The sequence below is a fragment of the Cupressus sempervirens genome, chromosome 9, assembly GCF_028749045.1.
Source record: "Cupressus sempervirens isolate cs-2001-9-10 chromosome 9, ASM2874904v1, whole genome shotgun sequence".
NCBI classification, from domain to species: Eukaryota; Viridiplantae; Streptophyta; class Pinopsida; order Cupressales; family Cupressaceae; genus Cupressus; species Cupressus sempervirens.
In genome coordinates this window covers 728152706-728167325 of record NC_143126.1, presented here as the reverse complement: position 1 = coordinate 728167325, position 14620 = coordinate 728152706, and positions in this window count along the sequence as shown.

Sequence of the window (14620 nt, the reverse complement as noted above, 5' to 3'; positions counted from 1 at the left end):
GCTATGACAGCCATTTTTCATGATCTTATCCATAGCATTTTGGAGGATTAAGTGGATGATATCCTAGTCAAATCTCACACCTTCATGGATCATCTTGCTGACCTGGAGAAAGTCTTTGATAGGTTGGCCCAATATCATCTCATGCTAAATCCCAAGAAGTGTGTCTTTGGGGTCACATCTGGCAAGCTTCTAGGCTTCATAGTTTCTAAACGAGGTATAGAGATCGACCCCAAAAAGGTCAAGGCTATCTTAAACATGCCTCCTCCCCAGACACTGCGACAGCTTCGCTTTCTTCAAGGAAAACTTCAATCTGTCCGGCGCTTCATCTCCCAACTTGCAGATAAGTGTACACCATTTCCACACTTGCTAAAGAAGAATGAGAACTTCAAGTGGGATCTTTTATGTCAGCGCAGCTTCGATCAGCTCAAGCAGTATCTCACCAATCCCCCTATCTTGGTTCCACCAGTTCCTGGTCGTCCCTTGATCTTGTATATATCAGCAACACCTACTGCTCTAGGGGCACTTCTAGCACAACATGATGATTATAGCAGAGAGAGAGCCATCTACTATATCAGTAGAACCCTAGTTGGTTATGAACTCAATTACACTCCTATGGAAAAAGCTTGTTTGGCAATTGTTTTCTCAACTCAAAAGCTTCGCCACTACATGCTAAGTCATACCATCCAACTAGTCTCCAAGATTGACCCTCTCAAGTATATGCTCTCCAGAACAGCACTTACAGGCTGTTTGGCCAAATGGGTTATGCTACTAAGTGAGTTTGACATCCAGTATGTGGACAGAAAGGCAATCAAAGGGCAAGCTATAGCAGATCACCTAGCTGATGCACCTCTAGTAGATGCACCTATAGAAGTTGAACTTCCCTCACTACGCATATCTTTGCGAGGGCAAATCTCAGATGAAGAATACAAAGTAGCTCGACTCACCCAGCTAGATCTCTTAGACGAGAAGAGACAACAAGCCTATGACCATCTCACAGTCTATCAAACTCGTCTCAAAAGGAATTTCAACAAGAAGGTGCTCCCACGACACTTTTAGCCAGGTGACATGGTCCTCAAAGAAAATATGAAAGTCCAAGCAGATCGAGAAAAGAAAGGCAAGTTTGAACCTACATGGCTTGGTCCCTATGTGGTTATTGCCTCCTTTGGCTCCGGAGCCTATCAATTATCTACACCAGAAGGAGAACTCTTGAATGATCCCACTAACATCATTCATCTCAAGAAGTTCTATGCTTGAAGATCCTTGGTATACCCAGCTTTTGAAAAATACAAAAAAAAAATCGTAAAGATAAATAAGCGTCCAATGGTAAAAACTTGGCAATTCAAGCTCCTTGGATAGGTACCTTGGTGAAAACCTGGTAATTCAGGCGCCCTGTGTGCTAAAGACTAATCCATTATCTATCACTATCTTATCCCTCATCCATCCACCCACCATCCCATAAAACACCTGCTTGTTCCCTTAGTGTTCCAATCAAATATCCAAAATCTGATGGAGCTTGTCAATACCTCCTGTACAGCTTGTAAATCTTGTACCAAAGCTTGTATTATACCTTGTAAATCTTGTACCATACCTTGTATATATCTGAATCTTGTCCAAAGCTTGTACCATATTCCAGCTTGTAAATAATCTTGTATCCTAGCCTGTATCCTATCACATGCACACACAGAATCCCATTTTCCTTAAGCTTTTCACAAACCATCTACCTATCCACCTATCAACTATTATAGACATCCCATCCTTCACAAACATTTTCATCTCACAAAAAACCAAAACATGAACAAACTTGTACATTTGTAACATATCTTGGTCTGTCAGCTTGTACATCCTCTTTAGCTTAGTATCATTGTATCTATCCGACTTTCGTGTTAGTTCATCCTTGGTCAACATCTTGCACACATCGCACACTTTGGTTAGATATTCCAATGCATCCTTTAGCTAGATCTCCTGTCACCAAAGTGTTATCCTTCTTAGTTCAGTTTGCTAGACGCATCACTCATCCAGATCCATCAGCTTAGGTGCTCTCTGATAGATCTTTGCAGGATATAGCTTTCCTCATGTCTGATCTTGGTCTGTTAGTACCTCGTCCTACCCATCTCATTGGCAAACAGTTCTCTTTTGGATTTTTGCTTTCTTTTGATTTGGGATCTTCCCTTTTGGGTCTTGAAATATCTTTTCCAAGCAATCTCCTTGTTCCCTCCTCAAGGTTGCCACGATCTTCCATATCATGGTATGCTGCGAATGGGGCAATTAGAGCGTAAGGTCTTGATCAGGTCTTTTGCTTGTTTTCTTTTTCTTCTTGTGGGTTACCTAGTGTCGTTTCCACGCTGCTTCTTCTGGGATTCATGTGTGATACTGGGGCAATCCTTGTGTGTTTGTTTTGAGTCAGTTCGTTAGTCCTCTGGACGGTTGGTAAAAAGGCCTTGATGTTCTTGGTAACCCTGGCAATTAACCAACAGTCCTATAGCAAATCTAGTGCTCAACTACATGGTGGTACTTCTCTTTGAAGTATCCCCCCGCTCAAAAAGCTTCAATGGATTCCCTTCATCTCCATTATCCCCCATCCATATCCTACATCTGTTGCTCCTACCCCAGCTTATGCATCAGTATCTCTTTGAATCACTCCTCACGCTTAGCTTTAGGGATCCACAATCCTAGTCTTAGGGATCCACCAATCAAATCAATCCACCAAGCCTCATCTTTCGAGATCCACAATCCTAGTCCTAGGGATCTCCGAAACCCATCTTCCGCCAGTCTGACTCTTTGAAATCCTGTTGCATCAGCTTTATCATTCTATCATCCATCTTCGTACCATGGATTCCTTTTCTAGCGCTCCACTCCTCCATCTCCCCCCCCCCCCCCCCCCAATCCTGGAAAGTCTTAAGCTTGCTTTACTATTGTGCCTCTAATTTCCCTTTATCATTCTCCCGTAGTGAGAGTTTGAGCTAATTCAGCCCCTTCTCTTCGCCAACCTGCGTCTTAGCTCGTCTCAATTTCTTGTACTTTTCAAGAAGTCGTCGAGCCTCATTTCTCTCCCTGCCGCCTTCTTGAGGGGGCATCATCTAAGTCTAGTCTCTCCTCTTCTTATCCGAGACTGGGGCAACCTTGTTGCTAAAACATCTTCCTTGTGTCATCTTCATTCGAACTTCTTTGAAATAGTGTTGTTTCAACACTATGTCAAAGAGGGGCAAAATGTAGACACCTAAATTTTATTACACTACTTTGGTAATCTAATTTAGCCATCTCTAAAGGCATCATTAATTAAATTCTTATTTAATTAATCTTTTGCCATCCCTAGTTGATTAATTTAATTAATCATCTATAGTCCTAATTGATAAATCAAATAATCTATTATTTATCAATTAAATCCTTTTCTCCTATCTAATTCCAAAAATCCCCATTTATTAAATAAATCTATTTGATAAATGAAATCCTCAAATTCAAAAATTCCTAACCTATCTCTAATCCTCCATTTAGCCTAATCCACCCCATCCACCCATACTAACCAAGCTTAGCCACTAACTCACCCACCCTCATTAATGCCATCCACTTGCACATCTCTAACATCCCTAATCTAATCCTAAACCCAAGCCTAATCCACCCCCTAATGTTGTCACATTCCTTAAACAAGTTTAAGACTTTCCTAATCCAAACCAAAGTCTCCCCTCAAAAAGCTCAACCACTAAGTCATGAGTGCTCTTACAAAACATAAAAGACTCTTACAAGCCCACTCATGACTCTTACACCCATCTTCCACACTCTTCCCTCTTTCACACTCATTCCTCTTACATCCCTCTTACATACTCAACCCCACTCATCATGCCTTTAACCAACCCTTTACCCTACCCTCTCACACTCATTCTCCTTGTGACAAGTGTCACCTTCCCATTGGTGCTAAACAAGCACAATCCATGTGCTCCCCTTTGAGTGCATCTTAGCCCTTCTTAAGCCTTCATCCATCCTTGCATCTAAGCCCTCCATCCCTCTACCCCTTAGCCTATAAATTGAATCCCATCCCAAGCCATTTCATCAACAATCTTTGAGCTAAAGTTACCATGCTATTTTGAGAACCAAAGTCATCAATCTTACCCTTATAATGCCAAATTGAGAGCTCACAAAGCTACCAATTTGCCATTACCCATCTCCATTAAAGCAGCTGTTGAGCATCTTGAGCATAGATCCACAGCAAAAGGACACATCTACAGAATCAAGAAAGCATGGAGTGTTTTCTCTTGTGAGGTTTTCACTTCTTGTTTGCTTTCTTTGTCTAAGCATATATGTGAATTTAGTTTTTTGGTTTGTGAATGTTTACTTTATTTGTTAATGTTCTTTGCACACTAAAATTCTTTTTCTACAAATACCAGATAAACAAAGAAGATCTAACCCTAAGAAAGATTACAAAATCTGTGTTTATAGTGTAAGCATAACTTAGATAGCTTCAACCCTAAGATAAAACTCAATAGTTGCATTCAGATTTGCAGAGAATAATTATTGCAAAAATTGGAAAAGATCTTATCACAGTGCAAATTCATATGCGAGTAGATCACTTATCCACCAAATAATCTCTGGGAGGACATGAACAGCAGCCTTGAACTGAGTAGATGGATCAACAGATAGCGATGGAGTGTTCCTTTGCATTTATCAGGCTTGGGGAACGATGAAAGTGGTTGTAGGAGGTCGAAGAGATTGGATCTATCATCAAAGAGTTGCTTCCTTTGTCATCAACTTTCCAAATGAGATAGAAAAGCATAGGTGAACCGTATTGAACTATCCCCCTGTACTTTTCTAGCTCCCTGATTGGTCAGGAACTCCTTGTCCAACTTGGCAGGTGAAGCTCCTTATATATTTTGGTCAACACTAAAACTCATGATCCTATGAGTGTCAACTGTGGTCAAAACCCTTCATGTCACATTTTCTTCATAACCCTGACTTCTACAATCTTATGATCGCCTATACCTCATAGCATCGAGCCCATCCTTCATTCTCTTTACAATCCATTGACAACAACAAGTCCTACAATCTCTTGATAGAACGATGGAATGATAACACCCTTGGTGTAAGGTCGCGGTGCCATTATTCTCCCCTTGCGATCTCATGGACATGATTGATTTGACCTTTATGATCTTACGATTGTAGTCCATCATGATATCGACATCCATGGAAATAACCCTTGTGATCCTATGATAAAGGTTTAACTGTCTTTTGTCATGACCTTAGTAGGTATCCTTGCTTGTGCTTGTGACCTCATGAATCTAAGATCATACAACCAACCTTCCTCTTTGTAGCATCGGCAACCTAGGAAGTCAACCCCACAATCCTACAATCGTTGACTTTCATGGTGTCGAAACACATATCATTTTGTCTCGCAATCCTATGAGGTCTCTGATATCATGACAACTCACCACTATGCCAATCCTCTACTTTGCATCCTTGGAAGACGTCCTTGCGGCACCTACAATCTTATTTTGTTTACTGTCGTAACATCGGGCAAGACCTTTCTTTGGCTTATGATCCCTTAACTATTTGCAATGTCACGACAACCTGACCACTTGACCAACAAGAGCCTCATAGCATCTTATCACTACTTGATTCACCCGACGATCCTCCGATACATGAGCTATCGTACGATCAACACCATACCATTTTGTCGTGGCTCCGAGACTTGAAATATAACATGAAATTGAATCCTATGATGATTGGGCGGGTTTAATTATTTTGAATTCAATCCTTGGTAAGAGGGCACTTTTGGCCAACAACACCCTAATTAGCTTAGGAACTAGAAAAAAAGTAAGCATGAAAAAATACAGAAAAGAAGAGAGAAACATAGGAGAAGATGATGAAAGTGTAGATATTGGATACAATACAGTGATGCAAGCTATCAAAACAAGAACTAACAAGCTATCAGTATAGAGGCAGTACAAGCAAGCTATCGAAAGGACAGATAGTGATTAAAGTAGCATACCTATCAAACAAAAGAAAGGAAAACTACAGGTCAATTTCTTGTTGTTTTACCTTACATGTTAATCAACAAGATTGTAAAATCCTTTTGCAAGGTGGTCTTTAAGAAGACTTAGAAGTTATTATTTTGCACATTATTTGTAAATCCCTTAATTGGCTGAACATTGTTAAAGTGATATTAAATCTCTTAACAAAGTAGTATTTAATAGGATTGTGGATACTCTTGGAGGGTATTAGACACTTCTAACATAGTGTAGTCATTCAAAAGATGAAACTATTGTATATTTGTAATCAAGCACCTTTTTACTTCAATGAAGAGTTGTAGGCATCATCCCCACCGTAGTTTTTCCCTCTAACAAATGATATTTTGCGATACCAAAGTCAATGTGTTTTAAGTTTTTGTTTTATTTTTTTTATCTCATTGCTGAGATTCAACTATCGATATCTTAGATTACAAAGGATACTATCAATGAAATATATTATGTTAACTATCGATTAAAGTGAAGGTGTTTAAAAAGTGAATTATTTAAGGTATTGACACTTAAAATCATCCCTAAAGACTATATTAATTTATTAATATTGGCTGTGACATTGTAATTAATTATTAATTAATTAATTATATTGCTCACATTATTCTACTTATTTAATTAAATTATTTTAATTAAATGAGTTCATTCTCCTAAGTATTTAAATTTAATTTAAATACTCCTAGCCTTAATGTGTTAAATTAATTTAACACATGATCCTCCATCATCCCCTTTTTTAAATAAATGTTGTTTATTTAATTCTCACATCCTATTAATTCCTCTAAACCCAAGATTAAATTAAATTTTATTTAATTTAATCTTAAGCCTAGCTTATAACCATCATTTTTATCCTCTTAAGCCTACTTCTTCTCTAATCCCACTTAATCAGCTTAATCTCCTTCTTAATCCCCCTCATTAGCCTAAGAGTGTGCTCACACATGTACGAGATGGCATGCCTACACACTCCCCTTTGCACTCTTGTCTCCCACTCTTCTTCTCAAGTTTGCTCACACATGTGTGAGCAAACTTTGAATTCTTGACCATTTGCATGGCTTGCATGTCACCTTATGTGGCATCTACATGGATGCCACCTCACCAAGCCCTCCCTGAAGCCTATAAATAGAGGCCTTGTCTCAAGCATTTGCATCTCTCATTATTGCATTGTTATCATGTTGGTTTGAGATTTGAGTTTTTAGTTGAGTTTGCATACTAATTTGAGTTCTCATAGTAGCTTTCATAGTAGCTTTCATAGTGATTTTTAGATGCATACTAACCATTTGGTAGCTAGTTTAGCTTTGCATTTGCATTGTTCATCTAGTTTACTTGTGCATTCTCATTTCCATTGCATTTACATATTAGTGTAGCTTGCATACTTGGTTAGCTTTTTTTATTGCATTCCATATCAGCATTATTGAATACCTTCAAGTATGGCTTTCTCCGTAGCCATTTCTTGAGGTGTTCTTCATTCCATGTAGCTTAGGTGCATATTTCATCATTACTCACATTTGCACATCCACTCAAGAGATTCAATACTTTGTTGTGTTTGGGAGAGCACACCAAACATACCCCTCATCTTAACACACCAACAATGCCTCTCATGGGTGCCTTTGTTGAGCTGTAGAGGTGGCTAGAGGATTTGGTTTGTTGGCTGCTTAGAGTTGCAAAACTCAAGCAAGCATTAGTTAGTTAATGTTATTTCATTTTGATGAGTCTTTGATGAATATTTGGGGTTTTTAACTAATGTTTGTTTGTTGATTCGTGCTCCCAATAGGTTACATTTTCTAGCACACATTTTGGCATACTCGGTGGGACCCACATCCCTAATTTTCATTCAAAAAATTCATAATTTCTCGCCAAAATCTGCGCATTTTCGTCTATGCTAAATGCAATGTCGTTTGTGAACAGTCATCTCCGCAGATTAGCGTCTGCGTAGATTGGGGTCTCCACTCAACTCGCAAAAATTATCATTTTTTTAGTTTTTGTTCTGTCGTCTATGTTTTCCATATTGTCGTCTGCGCATAACAATCTGTCATCTTCGTTGTTCAAATTGTCGTCTCCGCTGTACACTGTCGTCTGCACTTTTAGGGGACCTGTTTTGTCATCTGCACTTTTTCGATGACCTATTATGTCGTCTACGCTTTTTCGGTGACTTATTTTGGCATCTACAATTTTTAGTTTTGTCGTCTGCGCATTCTGTCGTCTAAGCCTGCATTCTGTCGTCTACGTTTTTTTTTTTTATTATTTTAAGTATAAATCAAATTTTGACTTTTGGTGGTTCCGTAGGCATTGGGTCATTCTAAGCTTATTTACGTATAGAAAAAATAACAAAAAAAGTTAAAATAAATCTTGTCATAGTAAAGCTTTCATTTTGGTGTTTTTCTTGTGAGGCTAATCAAGTTTATTTTTTCTTGCAAATTTGAGCATTTTAAATACCTAACCATATTTTCTTGCAAGTTTTTCTTAATATTTTATTGCTCTTAAGAATTAACCTTGAAAAACTTAAAAAATAAAACCAATAGTGATTTTCATCACTAAGGAAATTTGAAGTGGTTTTTATCACTTAGACTCAAAAGCTAATGAACTTGTATGCTTTAAACACTTTTATTGAAATGGATGAATGTTAGCATAGCAAACATTTGGACTTGGTGCTTAAAATTGACATGAATGTTAGAGTAGATAACATTTGGACTTGGTGCTTAAAATGGACATGAATGCCTAGGCTAGATAACATTTGGATTTTGTGCATAAAAAGAACTCACACTATCTTGAATGCATCAAGGGACAATGGACATGTATGCCTAGGCTAGAACACATTTGAATTTAGTGCTTAAAATGAAGTCATACACTCTTGAATGCCCTAAGGTAAATTGACTTTATTTTCAACATTTTTATTTTTAGCATTTTGTTTTCGCACACTCGATTTACTTTATTGTTGACGAATCCACGTTTTTATTTATGTTGGCGACATTTCAAGTTGGAAAAAACCTTGTATGTTATAAACACGTGTGTCTTCAAAGTAGATTACAAAACCTAAAGCTTCATTAGGAAAAGAACAAGTGTCTTTTAAATCTCGAGGCCACTTACGTATTCTCTCCCCTCACGCCTTCAGGTGATCTTGCGTGCACAAAAAATAAGTGGTCTTGTTTTTCTTTTTTAGGAGGCCTACTTGGGGATTTCATCACCCCTTGGGATGACCTCAACTCTAGTGTTCTGGTGGAGTATAAAAATTGGGAGGTGAATCGAAAGACACCTCTCTTGGAAGTAAAATCTTGTCACTTTTGGCTAAGCTCCAAAGAACTTTATACCTTTGGGAAGTGAAGGAGGAGATTTGGGTTACCGTCTCCCCCTGGCTGTGTGGCAGTATATTTTTTCATCTACAGATTTGTGCCTCACGTACCTTGTGTATATTGAGGATGCCCTTTAGTTGATCCTTGTACATCCTAGTTGAAACCTCATAAGATTGTTGGTGTGTTTGACGTTCTTGAGTGTTTGAAACACACTTGCCTTGTACATATTTCCTTGTTTGATTTTGCATCTCAAATTTTAAAAATCCAAAACAATCATAAAACATAAAAATCCAAAAACATCTTAAAAGTTCAAAAATTAAAAAAATTAAAAAAAATTCAAAACAACAAATACAAGTCTTAGTTTAGGTCTTCTTAGTTAAGTTTTCCACATCAATTCCACGTCACATCTTCTTTCCATCCAAGTCATCACCCTCATACATCTCGTCTTCATCATTCAAATCATCCCTTGACGTCTTAATCATCTCCATTCATCCAAATCATTTCCTCATTTTCTTAATCATTCAATCAAATCCATAATCTTCATCCTAATCATGGTTCATAATCTACATCAAGATCCAATTCCTTCATTCAATGATTCATCCTCATGATTCTTAATCCAATCCCTTGTCAAATTCATTCCTTTCTAATCAATTCTTAATTCAATCCATTTATATCTTCATCCATAATCAATCTTTCTAATCTCATTCATTCAAGTCTTCTTCTAATTCAACTTTGCATCAAATATTCTACTTTGGACATAGGAGCATTGTCATCACCATTGGACTTTCATTGAAATCTCACATTCACTTGGTTAAGGTTTTTATCAAATCAAACCAAACCCTCATCCAATCAAATCCAATATCGAATCAAATCAAATTCAATCAAATCAATACCAAGTCCAATCCATTTCAAATCAAATCAACACAAAGTCCAAAGCTCCTAGTCCTAAGTTCATATTTCATTCATCATCAAATCTTTCATCACTCTTCGTCTAACATCCATGGATCCAAATTGGCTTAATCAAATGGTTGACGATCTTCAAAAACAATATGGAGTTCTACCTCCTGTTCAACCTGCATATCAAATCCATCCTCAACACTTCATATCCAACTTTAATCCATCTCATGTTCATTATTCTTCTACCTTTGACAAGGGAAATCCACCTCATTATCCTTCAACTACATGCAATTCCATTCATAGTCCACACAATTCCTCAACCACAAATGACCTTGCCAAGGAAATGGAGCAACTAAAGAATTATCTCTTAGCAGAAAAAGTCCACCTTCCATGCCATATGTCCTCTTCCCCCATGTTTCAAAGATCATAGTTCTCATGTCCCATCCAACTCCAACCCTCCATGCAATCCCCTATCCATAGTTACACCTTCATACAATCCTAATCCTCCAAAACCATCATCCCCACCTCGTAAGGGGTATTTCTCATCATTATTGGCTAAGTGTAAAATACAAAATGAAGAGAGCCAATCACCCAAAGTCATACTCCCCTTTCCATCTCAAGACCTTCCTCCAAAGCATGACATTATAGACTCCTATTCTCCTCTAGATCCAAGCACTTCTCCATCCCATTGTTCCCTTATCCTTCAAGATCCATTTATCCCTCCTAGTCCATCTCATGATTCCCTTCCTAATCAAGATCAAGGCATTCCATGTACCACCAATTCCACCCCCTCTCAAGAGTTAGTCTCCATAGATCCTCCACTTCATGAAGAGGTTCCTTCCACTCCATCCACTCATACTCCTCCATGTCAAGATCAAATCACTACATCTCGTGGTTTCATTCCCTCCACTCCATTATATGATTCTATTCCATCTCATGATCCACTCGTTCCCCTACATGATCCTCTTTTAAGTCAAGATCAAAGCAACCCTTCATCCGTCTTTCATGATCCCACTCCATCTCAAGATCCTATTATCCCCAATAATCCCCCTTGCGATCCAAATCCTCCACATAATCCTATCACACCTATCCAACCCACTCATGAACCCCATATACCTAGACTCACATCTTGTATTAAAAATGATAAGCATCCCATTGAAGAAATAATGTCTCAAGATGTTGGTATGCCTTCCACTTCTTCCAACTTCAAAGTTCCTCCATCCACACCCAAAGCTTCCCATCATTCACCTTCCAAATCCATTTTGGAACCTTACATCCATATTCCCATTTCTTCCTCATTTCCATCCATTCTAGGTCCTTATATTCCACAGCCAAATCCTTCATCCCTTCCTTCCATTTTGGGTCCTTACATACATCCATCCACCATATCCATGTTCTCCACTTCATCTCCTCATGCTTCTAGTAAAGATCAACAGCGGCACACATCCTTGAAATCCTTCCAACATTCACCATCCATAAGTTGTCCACCTCATTTATCTTCATGCACCCATACCATGGCTAATGGAAGCAAATTGGATGCCAAAGAAAAAGCAAATAACGCGAAAAATCCACAAAAGCCCAAGGATCAACATGTCCCCTCTAAAAGACATGTCCAAGAAAAGAAAAATCTGATCCAAATCAAAATCAAAAGGTTGCAAAGGCTAAACATCAAAAATGCAAAAAAATTGTGGATCCCAACGCTACTTAATGTAGCAATGAATCTCAAAGAAAACTTCAACATGGCATCCAATTTCGCTAATCCAAAGGTTTCCCACATTCATAAATCATCCAAGCTTCCATTTTCCAAATCCATTTTGGGTCCTTATATACCCAAATCCACCATCCTAAATTCATCGTCTCCTTTATCCATTTTGGGTCCATATATCCCAAAATTCAAACTCTCTCCTACATATCCTCCACAATTTCCTCATTTCCATCACCTGTCAAGGTGTGTGCCAATGATGATCTTTCCGCCTTCTTCATCCACCCATTCGCAAGTCTTCCAACCTAGCATCCATCAACCATGTCTTCCTCCCACCTACTCCACCCCCTTAATCCCAAATTTTTGATAGGCCATTGTCCTCCATTCCCCAATCCACTTTATCCTTCTTTCACCATCCTGCCAACATCTATGAGAAACTAGTTCAAATTCCTTGAAAATAACAAAGAAAAAAAAGGAAAAGATATCAAGGGATCCCATCCATGTAACTAGATGCTTGAGTCCTCCCTTCATTTTCCTGTCATGTATCCAATGTCTTCCAATCCCACTTATGCATCCATTCACTTATCCTCTTCCACTTGCACTCTACACTGGGGGCAAGCTCCATCCATACCACTCTTCCTTACATATCTTCCATACTTCCATCTACCGTTCATCATCCTTTTCCATCTTTGATCTTGACTTTCACTTTCCTTTCATCCATCCATATGTGCTTTCCATGTCCCTTTCTCCTTATCCACAAATTATCCTATATACGTCCATAATTCTTCCATATATTTGATCTTGACATGCTATCCCTCTCTTGCATCCCATAGTCCTTGTCATGTTCGTTCGTCCATCCTCCTTCCATACTCCTACATATTTTCATTCGCCTTTCATATGTCCTTGATCTGGGTTATCCCTTCCATTTCATCCACTTATATATCCCACATTTTATCCATATCATTATCCCTTTTTTCATACCCTCCCTCCCATATCCCTTATTCATTCCCCTTTCATGCCCATGTTCGTGATCAATACTAGAGGCACAATAACAAAAGGTTTATACATGCTTTGGAAGAAGACATGCCTTCCTATCCTCCACACGCTAGCCTTCGTACCATCTTTCCCTTTTCATGCATCCTTTCCCACCATATTGTCTTCCATTTTCCTATCCTTGGTATGGGGCATTGGGACTCCTTTGAAACATGGTCCTTGGCTCCCCATTATCCAATACCATATCCTTTCGTCCACCCATTTATTATTCCTCCATTCGGATAACTCCTCCCTTCCCATCCATTTCCCATCCCTTGGTTATCCCTTGTCATCGGTTCTAATCCATTCCACCTTCCATCAATTTTTACTTCTTCCAATCAATTCAATCAATTCATTTTTCCTCTAATCTAATCATATTCCCTTCTTCTAATCATTTCATTCAAATCGTTTCCATAATCAATTCCTTCATTTTTCCATCTATTTGCATATACCTTGATCAAATTTCTAGTCTTCCATTCAACACATTTTCCTCTAGAGAACTTTATCATTTTCTCTCTTGTATCCCCCTTCCATTCCAATTCAATTCATCCATTATCTTCTCATATCTTATCCAAATTCTTCTATTTATCTTATGACAATGAGCTTCAACCCATCAAATTGAGCTTATCAAAATAGTGATTGCAAACAAACTTACACAAATTCACACTGAGACTAAATGATTTAAGAACATTGTTCCTTTCACACCATTGCTAGTGAACAATCACAAACATTTCAATACAATTCAATCAAACAATCTATTTTTGCCTTACAGGATGAATCCTTCCTGCACAGGCTTAACAAATTCCACTATCAAAATCAAGTTCATGACAAACACGGTGGATTGAATGGCTACTTGCTCATAACGTTTTTTTGTTGATTTTATCTTTGTGTGTCAGTAATAGCCTTCCCAAGTATGCCTCGATCTTCAATATCTTGGTATCATTTGAATGGTTTAACATGATTACACGTGTCATTTTGTGATATGATCTATTTTCATGGTTCTTTAGCACATCTATGTCAATTTCAAGTTATGATTATGCATTGCTCACTAGGGGCAACGGGTTAGCACACTTTCCACCAAGATCCCTCACAAGACTTTAGGTGTGCCCAGACCTCTCTAGTGTGTATATGTCATTTGTTCCATCATGACTCTGAAACCTACATCTATTGTGTTGAGAGTCTAGTCCACGCAAAGGAATATTGTCATCTATGCTACTATAGCATTTGATGCATAACTCTTGCAATATCAAAATAAGGTGCTCTCCCATATGAAAATATTTGAATCTCATGCATTCATGTAGTTAAGTTGCATTTCAATTAAAGATTATCCACTTCACCCTGCTTCATGTCAATCTTACCACCAAGTCATGCAAGGCCTTCTTTTTTTTAGCCTTTTGGTTTCCCTTTTCCTTCCCGTGTCTATTTTCGAGAAAATGGGGCAAAATATATTCCTTTTTCACCTCATTTCCTCAAGGGGGCACCCTCCTCCCCTGTCGTCGCTTCGGCACAACTCCTAGGACTCCTACCTTCTCTGGGGCAACCTATATTTTCTTTTCTTTGATATGATATCATCCCGACATCACATCAAAGAAGGGCAAAATGTAGACACTTAAAATCATCCCTAAATACTATATTAATTTATTAATATTGCTCGTGACATTGTAATTGATTATTAATTAATTAATTATATTGCTCACATTCTT